At 41.4% G+C, this 19,500-nt stretch overlaps 1 pseudogene; it reads left to right on the top strand.

Annotated features, from left to right (window-relative positions):
• The first annotated feature begins 747 nt into the window (after positions 1-747).
• Positions 748-875, top strand: LOC125441378 (annotated as a pseudogene).
• The last annotated feature ends 18,625 nt before the right edge of the window (positions 876-19,500 follow it).

Below are 19,500 nucleotides of genomic sequence, written 5' to 3' on the forward strand. Positions count from 1 at the left end.
TCATCAAGAGTTGGTAATTGGCATCCTACACCTGCACATCCCCAGCCTAGCCACAGGACCTCCGCCTTCTCTGGATTTAACTTCAGCCAGCTCCCTTTTAACAGTTTCACCACAGCCCCTAAATAACTGGCCAGTACAGCTGGGGCAGCACACAGATGACCATCCACTAACAGATATAGTTGGGTGTCATCTGCATATTGGTGACAACCCAAGCCAAAATTCCAGATCAACCATGCAAGAGAGCACATGTAGATGTTAAACAGTATTAGAGAAAGAATCACCCCTTATGGGATGCTGCACACAAAAAAATGTTGAGCAGAAGTTCTGTCACTAGTTGGCACCCTCTGTCCCCTCTGTGGGCTAGCAATGACTATGAGAAATGACCTAAACAGATACAATAAGCATTCAGCAATTAACTGCCACTTTGGAATTGAACAGTAAGCAGTCAGTTGCTGCTGGAAGAATTTAGAAGCATTACTACATGACCAGCCATCCCTGAAGAATTCAAGTAGCACAGACAGTGGCACGTTTCCCAAGGAGTCACAAATATTCACAGGTTGGATTTTAGTTGGTTAGTGGTTTAAAATGTTAGCTTTAAAAACAGAATTATTTGATAACAGTTGGGGGAAGGCGATATTGGTTGATTTAAATGCCTTGAAAAAGCATTAATTTGTGAATTGCAGAAAGGATGACCAGCTTCTTGTAAAAATACAGACATCCAATGTCAACTTCAAAAACAAAATTCTTATACTTTCCTGGAAGTAGAGACACCATGACCACAGAAGTGGTTTTCCCAAGGTGAGGCTCATCTATTTCACTCTGGGTGTGCTGACCCCTTTGATTTCCCCAAATGTGGGAAACTTATTTGTGATAAAAGGAAATTATAAAATAGCAATATCTGGTGACAGCAGGGTCATTGAAAAAGAATATGAGAAGGTCACTACGTGCCACGATTTGAAAATTGAGATTCAATGACTATGGCACAAACCAGCTGAGGTTACCCAGCATTAATTGGCGCCCTGGGTCAGAGATGTAGTGAGAGGGAACTGTGCTTGGGCACATGTGTGCCCTGTGCCTCTGCCACGCCCTGCCTGCCCCCCTACACCCCAGAATGCCCCCCCACATCCCCACACCAGTGCACCCTGGCGCAAGATGCCCTACCCTACCCCCTGGGCACTATGCCACTGCCCTGGGTGCCATTCCAAAAACAGTAGGCTGGAACTTGAAAAATCAACAAAATTAACATCTGTCAGATTCAGAAGGCAGCCTGCTGGGATCCGCACGAATACTACACCGATACATTACAACTTCCTAGGCGTCAGGATGAGGCTGGAAATGAGGCCAACAACCAGCTAAAGAACTGGAAGTTGTGATATCAAACAATAATAATAATGGAAACTGAATCCATTCTTTAAAAATATCAATGCGAATCAGAAAACAAGCAGCAGGGCAAATAGACGTGGGAGCAGGAAACCAAAAAAAGAATACTAATTTCCAGCAGTCAACTGGAAACAAAAAATTTGTTTGTCTCTATCAAATACCAACAGAGAGACAACCAGATTAACTACCAGAGGGTTCCCATTTGAGATGGTGGGGAAGCAATCAACAAGGACCTGCCTTTTGTTGAGGTCACCATGGTATTCACATAAGTGGGCACCTGGCTGATGTGGAGAGTTTCATATAGTCCGGAACAAGTACATGTTATAATTACTCCGCCCTTTACCACTTTAGCCCATTGCATGCATCTCTTTTCTCTTGTTCATGCACAAAGGTTGCAAGCAATTCAAGTACAGATCCTTCTCTCCTGTCATGTCTCTTCTCTGTCAGTTATGTTGCTTGTGCCCTGGGAGCATTTGGCTTTATCGTTTCCTTTTCAGATGTGGGCAGATAAGCCTCATTTGGATTAATACACCCCCATTTGTTGCACAGGAGTGTAGATGGGAGGAGTGCCTGGTGGATTCTGCCCTTTAAAAACGCGGTGATTTGGCATTCTATTTTCAATCTGCAGTGTTTATTAGCACAATAGGAAGCCCTCTGGATAGCTGAGCTGAACAACACGCTTGCCAGCAATCAGGTCAAGGAGCCAGCTTAAAGATTGTCAGTGTGCCAGATGCCAATCAACTGATGAACAACATCTTTCCTGCTATACATTTTCAGAGATTACAGTCACTTATTCATTGCCAGGGACAGCAGTTCTTAAAGATACAGTTGACATCAGCTGTCGTGGTGAGATGGCTGTGTTGTAGTAGGAGAAATCCTCAAATAAATCGCTTGGGTCTGTGAAATGCTGAGCCTGAAATTCCTAATTCTGGACCAGAATTTGTGGGGGAAACTGGCCTAATGGCTCCATTCAGACAGTGCACAAAACTACAGTATATTTCAACTAGGTATGGTTAGTGTGATTGTCTGAATGTCAACTACTCCACTAAGATTAGTTAGAGTCTACCAAAATAGGATCTGAGGCTAGAATCTGAAGCTGGTTTATTACAGTTACTTTAACGGTAGTAAGATATCTTTGGTACAGCTGGGCTGAATGTGTTTCCATCTGAGGTTCTTCAGGGCTGCTTTATGAGAACTCCTTATCCAGCCAGAGTCTGTCCCTGCAATGGCACAGACATAGAACCTATGCAACACATCCTTTTGTTCTGCAGTTGGTATGATAATCTGCGACAGGAGTTGATACTGCCTCTAACATCACGTAGGAAAAATCTACCATTGGCATTATTTGTCAAATTGCCGCTGGAGGGGAAAGTATCCAAAAATTACTCTTGAAGCTGCAAAATTCCTCTCTGAGGCATTAGACTAAGTCCAGTGTTGACATGTGCTTACTAAATATTGCTGGATCATTTTAATATGTTTTATAAATGATGGGTGAAGGAGAGCCGCAGTGGCGTAGTGGTTAAGAGCAGGTGCATTCTAATCTGGAGGAACCGGGTGATTCCCCGCTCTACCACTTGAGCTGTGGAGGCTTATCGGGGGAATTCAGATTAGCCTGTGTACTCCCACAGACGCCAGCTGTGTGACCTTGGGCTAGTCACAGCTTTCCGGAGCTCTCTCAGCCCCACCTACCTCACAGGGTGTTTATTGTGAGGGGGGAAGGGCAAGGAGATTGTAAGCCCCTTTGAGTCTCCTACAGGACAGGAGAGAAAGGGGGGATATAAATCCAAACTGCTGCTGCTGCTGCTGCTGTTGCTACTACTACTACTACTACTACTCTTCCTCTTCTTCCTCTTTTTTACTGTTAATTTTGCTCTTTTTATAATGTTTATGAGCTTTTTGAAAATTGAGTCTTTGGACTGCAAATAAAAATCAAATCAAATCAGTTAGTCTTAACTATGGTTTCCTGTGATATCTGAAGGCAAACCTCCTGGCTTTATCCTGGTTTGATCTTGGCTTGTTCTAATCTAAGGCAGTGCCCTCCCAAGTTGCAGAGAGAGGGCAATGAAACCAGCATTTGTTGAGGAAAACCAGGACTTGAATGACTGTGAAATGAGTCCTACTTACACAAACTAACCATACTTAAAATAAACTGCAGTTTTGTGTAATGTCCAAATGAGAGCCATGCATATATACTTATTTAATCGGGATACTTTATGCACATTGCCATTAGAAAAAAATTACACATAAATGCATGTATTTTCTGAATATAGCATTTTTTGCTCTGTTTGTAAACTGTTTGCCTCTTCTGCCAAGGTAAGTGCCCCAGGGAGGGCAAACACACTGCTGCAAGGCTGTACCACTCCCTAAAGCCCTTTTGGGCCCATCCCCTTTGGATGGGGCTGTACATTACAGCTTCCGTCTTTTGTGTCCATGGCTACCAAAATGCTCAACACCCATTTGACAAACAATGTTAAAATTTCAAAAGTACTCTACAGTAAACTTAGTCCTCAAAGATATTGGGAACATTATGCCAAATGCACCACAATTCTAAATAAAACAATATTTTGAAGCTCTTAACATATTTGTGGCTGACAGGCACTGGAACTGACTTGGCTATCAACAACATTCTTCCTTATGGAGGCTGAATGTTGTAAATCTTCCCTAATCACAGAAACAAGAACAGATGAAGTTGTCTGGCAGCATATAGAGAAAGACCGCCTCAAATTACTGAAAGTGGAAATTTGAAGATACGGCCATTAAAAGCTCTGATGGCAGTCGATGAGCCATCAAAGTTTAGTTTCAGTCCATTAAATAGCTGAAGTATTTTTTCATATGCCAGTACAAGCTGCATAATAAAGATACAATCAACAGAGCAGCATTAAACTATTTTTATCAATAATAATTTAAACATCTGTAACACAATGAAATGACAGGAGAACTAGTTATTATGATTAATTGCAACCTTCCGCTTCCAAATGTAGCTACTAATGTGGATGCAAAGGACACTGGAGTTGAGAACAGAAATGCCAGATAGTAAAGCAAAAACAGATGAAGAACCACTGGAGTGCTGTTTGGTTTCTGGCTGTATGGCCATGTTCTAGCAGCATTCTCTCCTGATGTTTTGCCTACATCTGCGGCTGGCATCTGCGGCTGGCATCTTCAGAGGATCTGAAGATGCCAGCCACAGATGCAGGTGAAACGTTAGGAGAGAATGCTGCTAGAACACAGCCATACAGCCCGGAAACCACACAGTGATTCCAGCTGTGAAAGCCTTCGACAATAGATGAAGAACCAGTTCATTGTGAACAACCCAGAGAGTTTTTGACTGATTTATCTGCAATACTTTTAAGAGGCAAAAAAGAGCACTTGGATTGACTCTGCCCTATGAGTGCAGAGAAGAGTGGAAGGAATGAGTAAGCCTCCATCAGTTGACTGAATACCTGCTGATGGTGCGCTCATGGAATGCTAATATCAGTGAAGGTATCAGTTATCAACCAGGTGAATTCCCCATACTGGCTTTTATGTGAATTTGAATTCTTTTGGGTCTATTGATAAATGATAAATCATTGTGGTTTATAACTGCATGGACAGTGTATGAAGAACAACCTACATGTCATAGGCCACTTCCGCACACGCAGAACAATTAAATTAAACCCAGAGCTGAAAAATTACAGCTGTTTCTGAACTTTGTGTTGGCTTGGAGACGGTAGGCAGTAGCACAGAGCTGAATGCTGGACTCAGTTTGGCCCAGCATTCAGCTGTGTGCTCTCTGCTGCCTCCAAGACTATGTGGACTTTGGTGGCAGTGCAGAGCTGAATGCTGGGCCAACTTAGCCAAGCCTAGCATTCAGCTCCGCACTGCCTGCTTTTTTTCAACCAGATATATGAAAAGACCAAACCAACAGGAAAATGAGAAGGAATAGTTTTTTTTAATGGCAGCAGGGCAAAGTAGCCCAAATAATGCCCCCCAAATCAGCAATATTCAGCATTATCCTTATTTGGGGGATTTGAGCAGGAATTTTTTGCCTGGGGAGGGGAATAATAAACCCCCCAAATATAAATAAGATATTTTTCAGATTTTTTTTCAGTTCAGCATTGCCGAATGCATACCAAAGCCATCTATGCCACATTCACTGAGTAAAGAAAAATGAAAGATTGACCAAAGACACTCAGTGTCAAATTCCCTAATCTAAACTGAGGATTGATTGTCCTACAGTATAGAAGACAAACTTTTGACTTCAGAAATGGATTAAAGTGAATCTACAGAACTGTCACTAGTCAAACAGTGTGCTTCTGGAAAACGATGTTCCACTATACCAGTTGAGAACAGAATGACACAATCTTAAGAACTACAGTGACCTAAAACAAAGCAATAATGGGATGAATTCCACAGACAATTTGTATCCACATAGTATGTTAATAGCACTTCAAAAAAAAATACCGTAAGTGCATTATGTTTCAAATCTATAGATAAAAGCAATGGCCCAGTCATTTTTCTCCCAGAGGGGTTCTAATCATAAGAAGTTGAGCAATTGGGCTGAACATTCCAATTCTTTTAAAACAGTGGTAATATCAGTTCCCAGGAAAATCTATATAGCACATCATCTTAGGCCTCAGAGCTTCCTTCCAACTTTCTTCCATGAAATTTGCTAACAATCTCATCTTATTAAGTAAGGCTGCTTTTGTAAACAGACTTACTTGAAAGCAAAGGCCAGTTTATTGGGGATGCTATTGAATTTCATAAGTTTCCTGGTGTGATTCAAATGTCACCTTTCTAACTTTCCTTCTCCCTTGTGCAGCCTCAACCCACAAATCTTCATTTCTGTGTAATTTTCTGTTTCGCTTTTTTGTCTTTCTTTTTGTCTCAATCAGGAAATATATGATAGAAGAAGATAATTCCTAGTTTTTAAAAGATTAAGGCTACACTTCAAAGCTGAGGAAAAATTACTTCATTGATTTCAACCAAAATCCACAAATTGAAGTAAATCCAACCATCCTTCAAGAAAACTTCCTTTAGTCTAGGGAGCCTTTCTCTAACCTCTGTAAATCTTCCTCCAACAGAATAGCTACTGAAGTCTGAGGAAGGCTCCTCACATTGGAGGAAAGCTTCACACTTTGCTCAGCAGAGTAGTAGAATAGGTATAGGATCCACCCCATTTTCTTTCAAAACTCTTGGCTTATAACCAACCAATCAACCAACCAACCATCCATCTACTGACATATCCAGAAAATGTTCATACTGCCTCATCAGGAAGTGCTCCAAGGTGGCTAACAAAATAAAAATAATTAAAACAAAACATTAAAAGATATTTATTAAAATTCATGGATTATACAGAGTAGAGCTTTCTCATTTTCTTCTTCTGCTGCAACTCAGTGACTCATATATAGTTCCCAAGAGACAGGAGGAAGAAGAAGAGTTTGGATTTATATCCCCCTTTCTCTCCTGTGGGAGACTCAAAGGGGCTTACAATCTTCTTGCCCTTCCCCCCTCACAACAAACACCCTGTGAGGTAGGTGGGGCTGAGAGAGCTCCGAGAAGCTGTGACTAGCCCAAGGTCACCCAGCTGGTGTGTGTGGGAGGGCACAGGCTAATCTGAATTCCCAAGATAAGCCTCCACAGCTCAGGCGGCAGAGAGGAGAATCAAACCCGGTTCCTCCAGATTAAATACACGAGCTCTTAACCTCCTACACCACTGCTGTGGTCTGCAGCCTGCAGTGGGAGCAGGGGAACAGACAAGAATTGCCACCCTTCTTTCACTAACAAAAATGCCCCTATATTAGAGAAACTGCAATGATGGAATTTTTTGTGTGCCACCCAATCACAGCTAACTCATGGGGACCCTGCAGAGTTTCCAAATCAAGAGATGTTCAGAGGTGATTTGCCACTGCCTGCATCCACATCACTACTGTGGTATTCCTTGAGGTCTCCCATCCAAATACTAACCAGGTCCAACCCTGCTTAGCTTCTGAGATCTGACCAGATCAGGCTAGTCTGGGCTCTCTAAGTCTGGGAGCATGCCAGTAAATGTAAAAGCGCAAGATTGTTTTAAAGAAATTCATAAATACTCTGGTGAAACATAACTAACAAAAATCTAATGTAAAAAGATATTTTCTAAAGTAGAGAACTAAAAATCCTAAACTAAAATCAGGAAATGTCGTTTCAATCCTTTGTCGCCAGACAGCCTTGCAAATGTACATACTCTGTGCCTGCTGTTGTTTAATAACTGAAACTGTGCACAACGATACACAACTGCTGCAATCCATAAAGTGATTTGAAAAATGTATACTGCTTCTTTCTTTCTTTAATTAATATTCTAAATAAAATAGGCCCCTTCATACAGTGCTAATTGCTTTTTCAGTTTCCCAACCATTAGCTAAGTAACCAAAATACACCTGTGAAACTAACAGAGTTGGGTAGGCTTGGCACAATTATTTAAAGCCCTTGGCTACTCATTCAATCAATCCACAAACACTTGAAAAATAGTTATATTTACAAGAAGTTATTCCATTCTTCTCTCTTCGCCTTATCTTTCTCGACCAGGTCCTTGTGTTTTCTGGGTGTCTTTGACTACATAAAGGGTGAATATAACTCTACATAAAGAGTGAATATAACTCTAAAGAGTGATTATAACTGTACGAAATGTTGAAGGCTGCTGGAAAATAGGAAGGTTCAAGATGAAATGGATTGGCTCAATAAAGGAAGTCACAGCCTTCACCTGAGCCAGACAGTTAACAATAGAACTCTTTAGAGATAATTGATTCAAAGGGTTGCCATAAGTCAGGAGTGAGCAGATGGCACGTAACAAACACACACTGCGGTTATTTAAAGCCTTTGGTTAATCATTCAATCAATTCACAAGCACTTGAAAAACAATACTCTTCATGAAGACTTGCAAAGCGATTTCATTTTTCTCTCAGGCAATGTGGTCCAAATCCTTGACTTTCTTGGGAATCCTTGACAGCATTAAGAGTGAATCACACACATATACATATTTAGATCCAGGACTTCCTGAATTCTGTGATTATTATCCTACCCACGTGAGCTTTCTGTTCGTTGAACTGTCCCCAGGTCACCTTCTCCCCTTAAGTCACCTTTTCCTATCCAGGAATCTTCCTTTCCAGTGCTGAAAAGCACATGGCAAAGAACCACAGAAATAATGGAATTGTTTTCCACCCCCTGCAAATATCAAATGTTGTATATGCTTGCCAGTGACCCCTGGCCTGTGTTTCAAGAAGCTACTGGATCTCATCCAGTTATTTCTAACATTCATCCAGTGGCTCGTGGATTCTTCACATGCTCCGTTTTTGTCTTCTATTGGCTATTGCTTAGTCTTCTGTTCTTAAATGCATCCATATGTCCTGTTCATTCTATCAGCAAATACAGCAGATTTCGTACACTTATCAAGTCCTAATCTGGTATTGCTTGCCAGCTCTGTTCTTATTCTGTCATTTGTTGTCCAAAATAAATATTTACTTTTCTCTCACATAGGTTGCAGTTTTTATTTTTTGGCATCAGCGGGGCAAAGAAATTGCAATCTGAGGGGAAAAACAGAGTTGAAATCACATAATCTCACAGAACACTTTCTGTTATGTACTGAGGATATAATCCATACATGTTATCCTTCTTCACTTTTTATATTTACCACAGCAAACCCCTATGGTGTCACATGTAGTTTGAATTTGCTCCAAGGGTACATCCACACCGAGGACTTTTTAAAAGTAGGTATATTGATTCCACATACTTGGCTCAGCTGCAAATGCATTAGGACTGTGTCACACCCCATGCTGTTTGCCACTACTCAACTCAAACAGCATGGCCAATGCACACAGATTTGTCAAATTAGCAAGTGCAAGTAACATTGAAATACTGTGTCAGTTGTGATTCACCTCACATATTTCAGATTTAGAATACAGAACTTGTTCCATCTCAAACTGGAACAGCCACATTTTTAGAGAGTCCTCTAAAATCTTAGGAAAAAAATAATCAATTCCAAATGTTTCCCTGCCACCCTTATTGTCCCCAGATCAGCAGCGAAGCTCCCATGGGACAGGGCATGCGCCACGCACCGGGCGCATGGATTTGGGTCACGTGGGGGCGCAAAATTAAATCTTTGGCTGGATAGTTGATTAGTGGGAGGAGGGCCAGATGGTTAGCCATAGCTGCCTCTACCATATGCCTGGTGGAACAGCTCTGTCTTACAGACCCTGTGGAACTGCCTTAGGTCGTGCAGGGCCCTGGTCTCCTCAGACAAAGTGTTCCACCAGGCTCAGGCCAGGGCCAAAAATGCCCTGGCCCTGGTTAAAGCAAACCAAAATTCCTTGGAGCTAGGGATCACCAACAAGTTGGCCTTTGCCCAACTCTTTGGGGGATGTACCAGGAGAGGTGGTCTGAGAGGTACACTAGTCCCAAACCATTTAGGGTTTTGCATTAATACAAGAACCTTGAATCTAATTTGGTGCTCTACCTGAAGCCAGTGAAGCTGGCAGAGTACAGGTTGTTTCCAAATCTGCCATGAGGATCCTGTAAGGACCCTCACCATCAAAGTGTCACAACAGAGCCTTGGGATCATTAATTCTTTATATTGTGTATTTGGGCTATACAATCTGAATTTAGTTTTACTTCAGAAACCTCAACAGGGACATCGCTTGTGAATTAGGCAGATGGTACACCAGCCAGATTGCCAAATATGCCAGGCCAACACATTCAATTCCTTGAATCTCCAGAGCAGGGAGTGTCCCAAAGGAGAAAGACTCCTGCATGACCGCTGCCACGCTGACCCATTGTTTACGACTGATGAAGGACTGAGAAATCTGGTGAATAGAACAAATTCTTTTTAAGGCGACTGTCTCAGCCTCTCTAACAGGAAGCATTATACTTTGAACAGGTTCCTTCTCTCCCCAAACCTTGTAGTTCCTAAGCTCCACCCAGGTATTTCCCAACCCAGAGTTGGCAACCTTATATTGATAGGATTTGGGGGAAAGGGAGGGAAAATGTGGGGGCAAAACATCAAAGAGATTTGGGCTCAGACTGTAAACATCTCATTATTCAAATATGTCAGTTTCTGAATTCTTCCCTTCTCACATATCCACAGGACTTCAGCATCACTGCAGAATGTAGAATGATGACAGTAAATCAGCCATAAAGAAATTGTACTGTGGATACAAATTTGAGCTACTACTCAATAGTAACTTTCACTTTATTTGATTAAAAAAAATCTCAGTCCAATACTATTCATTTTTACCTGAAAAGAAATGCCGCTGATTTCAATGGAGTTTTACTGTCAAGTAAGTGTGCCCCACATTTATCTGATGGTTACTATTCACAATTGGATGATAGAAAGTTATAAATTCTGTCATAGGACTTCAAACCACTGTATTCAAGGAGGGTTATGAAATGAATGTAAAAAGAAGCAAACATACTATTTTATGGTGTGTTATGTGTTGGACTTGTAAGGAATAAATTATATCATAAAAATCATGCTTACACAGGCTGCACACAAATTAATGCAAAACAAATGCCAGCTTCTTTCCAGAATATCAATTCAATTAAAACAAACAAGTCTTTTTTTACTATTTTCCATTTGCTTACAACAGATAAGATATGTGGGGTTAAGAGTAACCATGGAGGGAAGCAAGATATTACATCGGAGAATGATCTTTCCTGTATTTAAAGCTCTTTACAGTTGTTACAGCTGTTTTGACCTTTGATAGAGGACTCATTGGGGCCATGCAAACTACCTGAGCCATCTAAGCCCAGATGCTTCCTACTGCAAGAGCACCCATCCTGTGAAAGCCAGTGTTGTGTGGTTGGTGGTTAAATGCCCAGTGTCTGCCTTCAAAATACACAAGGTGACCTAGGACAAGTCACATACTTTCAGTCTAACTCATCTCACAGGGTTGCTATGAAAATAAAATGGGACAGAGAAGTATGTACCTTCTTTGGATCCTTCTTGTAGTGAAAGGTGTAGTATAAATGAATAAAGAATAAATGTTGCTAAAGATGAGGGGCAGATGAAAGGTAGGTTGGTGGGTGGTAAGAAGAAAAAGAAGCAAGGAAAGGTGGGATGGCAAGAGAAAGAAGAAATAGGGTAGGGAGGATATACAAGGGAAAGTGAAGTTTCCCCCGGAAGTCCTTGCAAATTCCTACTGGCCCAACTGGGCTGAACCTAGCAGCTGGCTTTCCACAGAGATTTCCCAGGAAGTGGCTTCCAGTGAAGGAAGGAGGGAAAGTTGAAGACAAGAAGGCAAACAAGGGTAGGTTGGCTGGCAGGTGGGAAGGAGAGAAGGAAGCAGGAAAAGGAGGGAAGTTATGGGGTCTCTTGGGGAAGTGAAAGAGGAAATAGTAGAGGAGGGGAATATGAGATGCCGCTTAGTCCTCGCCAGTCCATTGCTTGCCCTCGCCCCCCAAGTTTGCAATAGGGATAAAATTATGTATATCAGAGTTATGCCTGTAAACGTAGGATAGACTGTAAATGTAGGATAGACATTCACCTACCACATCAAAATCTGTGGGAGCTTTCAATGGATGTTGTCCTCGACCATATGACCTGGATAATGTTTGAAATACCGCTCATTGCATGTATGCTTTTGCACAGATGTATTTACCACAAAAGAAGAGCTATTGTTCTGTTGGTATGGAAGTAGGATTATCAAGGCCGTTGGCTTATCAAGGCTGTTTCTCCTTTAACTTTCATTATTTGTTTCATGTTGTTAGTTGAGTCAATTGTGATATGTGTTGGGACACACTATTTTCATTGCCCAGTATGGAACATCACCATAGCAAAAGCCTTTTATAGTAGATAAACTAACCTCTTAGAGTAAACTTCCTTTAATTGAGTTCTGATGATATGTTCCCTAATCTTACATGCTCAGTGGGAAAGTCTGAGTGCGTGTATATGTGTGTGTGAAGCTGAAAGATAATGACTAGCATAAGGCTGCTTTGTGAGTTTGGTTACTGATAAATATAGCAAAACTGGAACTGCTTTTCTCTATAGTTTGCAGGCTACCGTTAATCCTAGATGCTCAAATGGGATCCAGGCAGGACGGCAGGCAGTCAATAGTCCTACTAAAATAATAGAAAATTGCCACAGATGTTGGGAAGTCCTGCAGGGCTTAACAAAATGCCAGGATGTAACTGGCCGTGAACAATTCTAGCACAATTTCCATTCATGTCAAAGAGATTGTCTGAAATTTGCTCCTTTATAATAAAAAATGAGCTTGTTAAAATCTACAGAACTTTAGATCCTTTCAGAAATAATAGAAAGATCTTTAAAACAGTCAATTTGGAGCTAGGACCAGCTTAGAATGAGATCAGTTACTTACTATATCCTTACCGTTGTGATTAGATTGTAATCATGATGAAAGGAAAGTACATTTTCACTTCCAGAGTCTACTGTGCTGATATATGGGTGCCACAGGTGAGACGAAAGTAATATTTCACCTAATTATCCCTAAACTTAAAAAATACTTAAAATTCCCTGAATCTACTGTATAGATTCTTAGGATAATAATTAGCTTAGTGAAAACTAAGGTTGTCAACTCCAACTTGAAAAATTCCTGGAGATCTACAGGTGGAGTCTGGGGAGGGAACGCTATACAATCCATCCTCCAATGCAGCCATTTTCCCCAGAGAAACTGATTTGTGTCATCTGGAGATCAGTTGTAATTTGCAAAGACCTCCAGGTCTCACCAGGAAGTTGGCAACCCTACAGAATAACTTAGAGAAAGAAAGGTTGAGAACTTGACTTAAAAGTCATCTGATAAATTATGCTTTCCCATCCCCTACCTTTTGATGGCATTAATGTTTAATTTCTTGACTTTTGCCATCTATTAATATTCTATTTTTGTAAATCTGAGCAATGTGGAAAGATTTCCAACTCACACACAATGATATACAAGGTACCTGCCAATTTTCTTTGAATTTTGCTTTAGGCTAGACCCAGTTACAACTAAGGAATACACCCAGCTCCCTTTGCCAACCCTCTCCACCCCACACACAAACACCTTTGGTGTTCCCTGAAAATCCCTCAGATATAATAACTCACAAAATCATTTAGAACCTTATCTTAGGAGAAATGTTGGCAATGAAGTTTTAGCAGTGTCTTTAAAACAGAAATAAATTAGATATTACAGCCACCGTACTGTTAAATCATAATCATGTACTGTCGTTTTAATTGACAAACTAATTTAGAAAAATGATATTACCTAGTTTCATATCCCCTTGAGCCAACATATTTATTATTGAAATGACTGGATGAAGGGGGCCAGAAAATAGCCAAGTGGGACAGATGTCGCCTAAATGGACTTGGACTGCATTATGAGCAGAAGAGGAAATTGAAACTGCCTGACTCTTTCAGAACAATCAATGCTTGGTTGAACATATGTATGAGGCACAACTAGAGAAAATGATGTAAATCACTTTGGATCCCCAATGGGGAGAAAGGCAGGGTACAAATGAATAAAATAGACAAACTCAGATCCTGAGAACCAGATTAAACCAACCATGATTGGAAGACAGAAGGGCACAATTTATTTTCCTTATTTTAACAAACCTGGTATTTCAGCTAAAGCATTTTCAACCTTTAAAAACTATTGTTATCATATGATTATCATCTATGATCTGAAATGCTAGGTATTCTTATAGAAACCATGTGCTCAGAATTTTTCTGGACGTGATTGGCTGATTTCATCAAGAGCACTTAGCACTGTTAAGGGTTCATAAGAATGTCTCCAGGCTAATTAGTAAACCAGAAGTTTCAAGCAGCAGCTGAATAATTGTATTGACTTCAGTGCATTCGCATTTATTAACTGCTGATCAGATGAGTAATAGCCACTCAGCTGAATGTAGGTGCATCAGAAGCCCCTTTAATCACAAAAACTCAAGAAGTAAAACTGGTCCAATACAGTATTAAGTCAACTTTTTATGCATGAAATGAAGTTTTCAATTGTTTTTGGGGGGTGTTATTGACATCACGGGATGAAACTATAGGTCTCCATCTGATGCACATGTTTTCCCATTTTAGAAGTGATTACCAGGAGCTTACTAATATTTGTAGATTGTAACATACGCTGCTAGCCTGCATCCCTAGTGGCTTCAGGCAGAATTTTATTACAACAATGGAAAGGCAACAATGGAAAGCCATCAGACTGGCTTCAGGGGCCCTCCAGATGACTTGGGTTCCCTTGGGTTCCCCCAAGCCCTGCTCTCTTGGCAGCCCATCAAGCTTTTCTACAAGCTGAGTCAGCTCCCCTACTCATGAGAAGTAGTGGGGGGGGGGGGGCAGATCTGCAGTGACTTATTGCTTTTCCCTGCCATTCCCTCCCTTGTCCTTGTCCTTCTCTGCTCTTGGGGTCCTTCAGGAGACTGGCAGTGGGCAGGTCCATGCTGGAACCTCCTTTCTTGAGGGCCTTGCTGGTGCAGAGGGTTGCACCAGTGCACACACGCCCTTAGGGGAGGCGTGTGTGGTTCCTTAACATTTCACAAGTCTTTCCACATGAGTACCATTACCAGCCCCAGTGTATCACCTGGTATAAGTATAGGATACAGCTGGATTCTCTGAAACCAATTACATAGACATTCCACTTATTCTTCATGAAACTATCACCACAATGGTGTGAAGTACCGATAAAACTCCTCTGTTGCCCTTATCTTTGCATTAGCTCCTGGGTCATTCTCAACAACCTGATCCTCCTATCTGCTTGCAGAAGAATCACACAGGAAGGAAAATGTTTCATTGCAAAAACCAGGCTTTAGCAGAGACATGAGAAACATGCTTCAGATTCCTCAGATAGGCTCTAATTACTACCGGAGCCATGTTAGTCCTGCCGCTATAAATAATATGCGTTTTTTCCTAACTCGCAAAGACACTGGACTCAAACAGTGGTGAAGGAACATAAATTCTAAATTGCTATTTAAAATACAGTTTAAATTAAAAAACTGCATGAAATGAAAGCATTTTTGCAACATGAGCCCATACATGAAATACACAGTTGGCAGAACAGCTATCTAGTGAGTATGTGTAAGGGCCTAGTACCCCAGTCAATAACAAGACTCAAGAATGGCTTCAAGAGCTTTATTGAAACTGTGTCTGACCCATATGGCCAGGTAGCTGAGGTCCCAGCTCTCTGGCTTCTAGTATAAACCTTACAGTCACAGTCAGATAGCTCCCACATTTGCATTCCCCATATCAGCATGAGAAAGGTTAGTTGGAGACAGTTGCAGTAGATACATTGTTTTGGAAATGGCCTGGCCATTAATGGAAGAGGAGAGATTAGGGGCAGGTGAACTCTATTCACGACCTTGCTGCAAAACAGGAAAGCTGGGCCTCTGGCCTGGGGCAATGCTGATACAAGACCAGTCACAGCAGGGCATGCCCAGAAATGTCTCAGGTGCTTTGGCAGGCTCAGAATGGCGGAGCCTGACAGTATATTTCATTTTAACTCTGTGGGCATTTCCCCACTCAGCATGATCCCCCCTATGCCGCGCACTGCTCTCAGTGTGCGGCATCCCTGGTGTGCGCCCGGGCGTCCCCACAATGCTTTGCGCGGGGTCATCAAAAGGCGCCCTTTGCAAGAGCACCAGGGATGCCGCACGCTGAGGGGGTGCGACAGCGGCAGCATCGGGGCGGCTGTGCTGTCGCCGCCCATCTCGTGGGGAGTGCCGGGGGACCTCGCACTACTCTCCTCAAGTAGCGCGGGGCTTAAGGTAAGTGGGAAAAGGTTCATAGTTTCATAAATGATCCATCAAGCTCGTCTGACCCAAAGGCATCTGGTCTCATTTAAAGGCACAGACATTAGAGGCAATACTAATAACAGCATCCTGAAAAGTAGTAATAATGTGATAGTAACATATTTATATTTTCTCTTATTTTCAACCGTCCTTTTATTCTGGACTGTTTTATTGGTCTTGCCAGCTCTTACAAACTTGAATGCCATGAAAAGCTGAATGCATCACAATCACATTTTAGGTTGACTTATGAGTCAGTCAGTTTGTTAATCTCTGTATCCAGTCAGGGCCTGAACTGAACTCTGGTGCTCCTTCAACATCTCTGGCAAACAGTTATCTGATTATCCGTTTTCACCAGAGATGGAAGGATTCTTACAATTGTAAGCAAAGTCAACAGCCTTCTAAATTCAGAAGTCAATAAGTTTGGGAGAGAAGCCTTCTCAATATAATTGACAGCAGATGCAGTGTTTGTTTTCATTCAGTAGTAATCCACCCATCAGTAAAGATACTAACCTATACAGAAGTAACTACCAATGGTCCAAACACGCTGTTTCCAGTGAAGTGAAAACATTTTGCACATGACACATTCCTGAGTGCCTCTCAGCTACATGCAGAAATCCCTAATGAATGTGGATGTTGTCAATTGAGAGATTTGGGCAACATTGGACTGCCACAAGGAAGGGCATCTGTAGAAATGTGGCTTAGTACAGCTAAGTAGGCTACTAGAGCAGAGAAGGAAAGAGTTGAGCCCAGCAGTTGAAACCTCCTCCTGATTCCCCGCTAGAGGTAGAGTCTGAGTCTCTGGGTCCCTTAGGCTTCAGATTTGGAGGGGAAGGGCTGGTGTTAACCTGACTTCTCCTTCTCTCTGGGTGCTGCCTATGTGTCCCCCTTGTGGCCCTCTCTCTACTGGCGCTGAAACAAGGGCAGCCCCAGCCACTTTCTCCCTGGCCTGCAGCTGAGGGAGTTTAAATAGGCCCTCACAACCCATATAGCTTGGGTTAGTTGGCCCTCAGAGGCTTTTTGAATCCCCTCACCCTCTGTTCCCCTTCTAGTCAACGAGCTCCCTGGCTGGGTCTCTGCCCCATGGCTGGATTGGGCCCTCATTGTTCCTTGCCAGAGTATTCATGCTGCTTTCAGTCAAACTCCACTATGCTGCTGAGCTGTGGGAATGGCACTAGCCTCTGGTTGCCATCAGGCAGGGTCCCCGCTTTTCTGGCATGGCCTGCTGAATCTCCTGGGGTTAACTGTGGGTGTCACCATGGTAGGTGGGGGCACTGATGGGGTGGGTACTGCCTGTTCCTGGACATCAATCTATACTCCGAGGTTTTATAAGAGGTGCTTGGTTCATGTCAATGAAGGAAAAGTCTGAATGTTCTGCCAAAGAGGTAATCTACCCATTGAAATGATTAGGGCAGCTGTGCAGTTGAATGAAATCAACTGGATGAAAAGCATGTATAGGATCCTAGGTCATATTTGAATATATATTTTAAAACTTCAGATGATATATGATTAGACCCCCTCCTTGGTTTCTAGAAAAATCGTTCACCATTCCCAAAATGCTTCATTCCAGCAACGAATTTGAATTATTAACAAACACGAAATAGATTCTCTGAAAGTAATATTCAGTAGTTATTGTTTTAAAATAACATTAAGAACACGGAAACAACAAATAAATTTGATATTAACAAAACATTTTTCACAAAAATAATTACAGAAGGGGAAAATAATTGAAAAGAAAATACATATAATTTGAAAACCATCTAATAATAAAAAACACACAGCCAGCATTGATTCTATAAGACCTTTTTACATGAGCAATCATAAACGACTAGTATAAAAAGCCAACTATGTAGTCTTCATGAATGCAATGGACTTTACATTACAGGAAGAAAGATCATACTTTTTCATAATGCAGCTTAATGAGATTACTGCAAACTGTCCTTTGAACGGTATTAGAAATAATCAGTGGGATATTATGATGCCTCTCTGAGAGATATAATAACATTCACAGTTTAATTCTGCCTATGCATGGTAATCTAAAACACCAAGGATCAACAGATTTCTGTATTTACTTATTTTGCAGAAGTTTAAGTGTAAACCTATTTCATGCTACAAAGTAAGGTTCCATTTGACATATCATGTCAGTTATTGGATGTTAAATCCATCAGTACAATGGAGCAGAGAAAGCCGCCCTGAATCCTTCAAGGATGAGCAGGGTATAAATCGAACTACAAATACAATGGAACCTCGGTTTTCATTGGTAATCTGTCCGAAAAGAATCGATGAAAACCGAAACCAATGAAAAATGAGGCAAACTTCTCCGTAGGAATCAATGTAAATCCAATTAATCCGTTCTAGGCACTCCAAAAAACATACCAAAACCACATTTTTGGGTGAATAAACATGGTGTTTAATGCTGAAAACAGTAACAAACAATAACACTAGGGCCAGTTTCAGAGCCAGTGGACCAATGTCACACCAGAAAGCTGTCCAAAGAGGTCTGTTTCTGACACCTCTTTAAGATTTGTCTGAAATTGGGCAAGACATTGTCATTAAACAAGTTGCAGACACGGCCTGCAGCAGCTTTGTCCGGGTGATTTTTCTCCACAAACCCCTGCACCTTACTGCAAATCGATGAAAACCGAGGCAAATCGATAAAAACCGAGACAAATTTTTCACTGAAAAAATCTATGAAAACCGAAACCGATGAGAACCGAAGGCAATGAAAACCAAGGTTCCACTGTACAAAATTTGCTTACAAATAGTGTTTTAATTGTATCTCTATGGTAGATTTCACAGCTGCCAGATCTTTAGCTGGTTGTTGGCCTTCATTACAATTTGAGCCTCACCCAGAGGCCTAGGAAGTTGTAATGTATCTGAGTAGTATTCGTGTGGATCCCAGCAGGGCTGCCTTCTGAATTTGTCAGATGTTAATTTTGTCAATTCGAAGATGTTTCAAGTGCTGCCCTAGTGTTTTTGGGATTATTACTGTTGTTGTTGTTGTTGTTTTGTTGTTTTGTTGTTTTATTGTTGTTGTTATGCCTTTATTGGCATTAAATTGTGTTGCTATACAGGCTGTTTTGTCTACAATCTACAAAGTCATTCAAACTTCCCTAATGGAAAATTATTTCTATACAGAATTGTGGTTGGTTTTATTCATACATTAACTATAGGTTGTGCCCCATATGCTTCAGAGAGAAAAGGCTCTTTATGAATGATTCGAAAGAACTTACATTTATGCAGACAACTGTATTTTATAGAGGAAATTCAATTCATATCCAAGCTAGTTCATGCTGTGTCAAAGGTGCGCCAGTTACTGCAAATTCAACTGTCATCAGATATTCCTAGAACATTTCATTGCCAGCTGGATTAAAAGGTTACAAGTTCTGTGTAGAA

This window comes from Sphaerodactylus townsendi, linkage group LG11, assembly GCF_021028975.2.
Source record: "Sphaerodactylus townsendi isolate TG3544 linkage group LG11, MPM_Stown_v2.3, whole genome shotgun sequence".
Taxonomy (NCBI): Eukaryota; Metazoa; Chordata; class Lepidosauria; order Squamata; family Sphaerodactylidae; genus Sphaerodactylus; species Sphaerodactylus townsendi.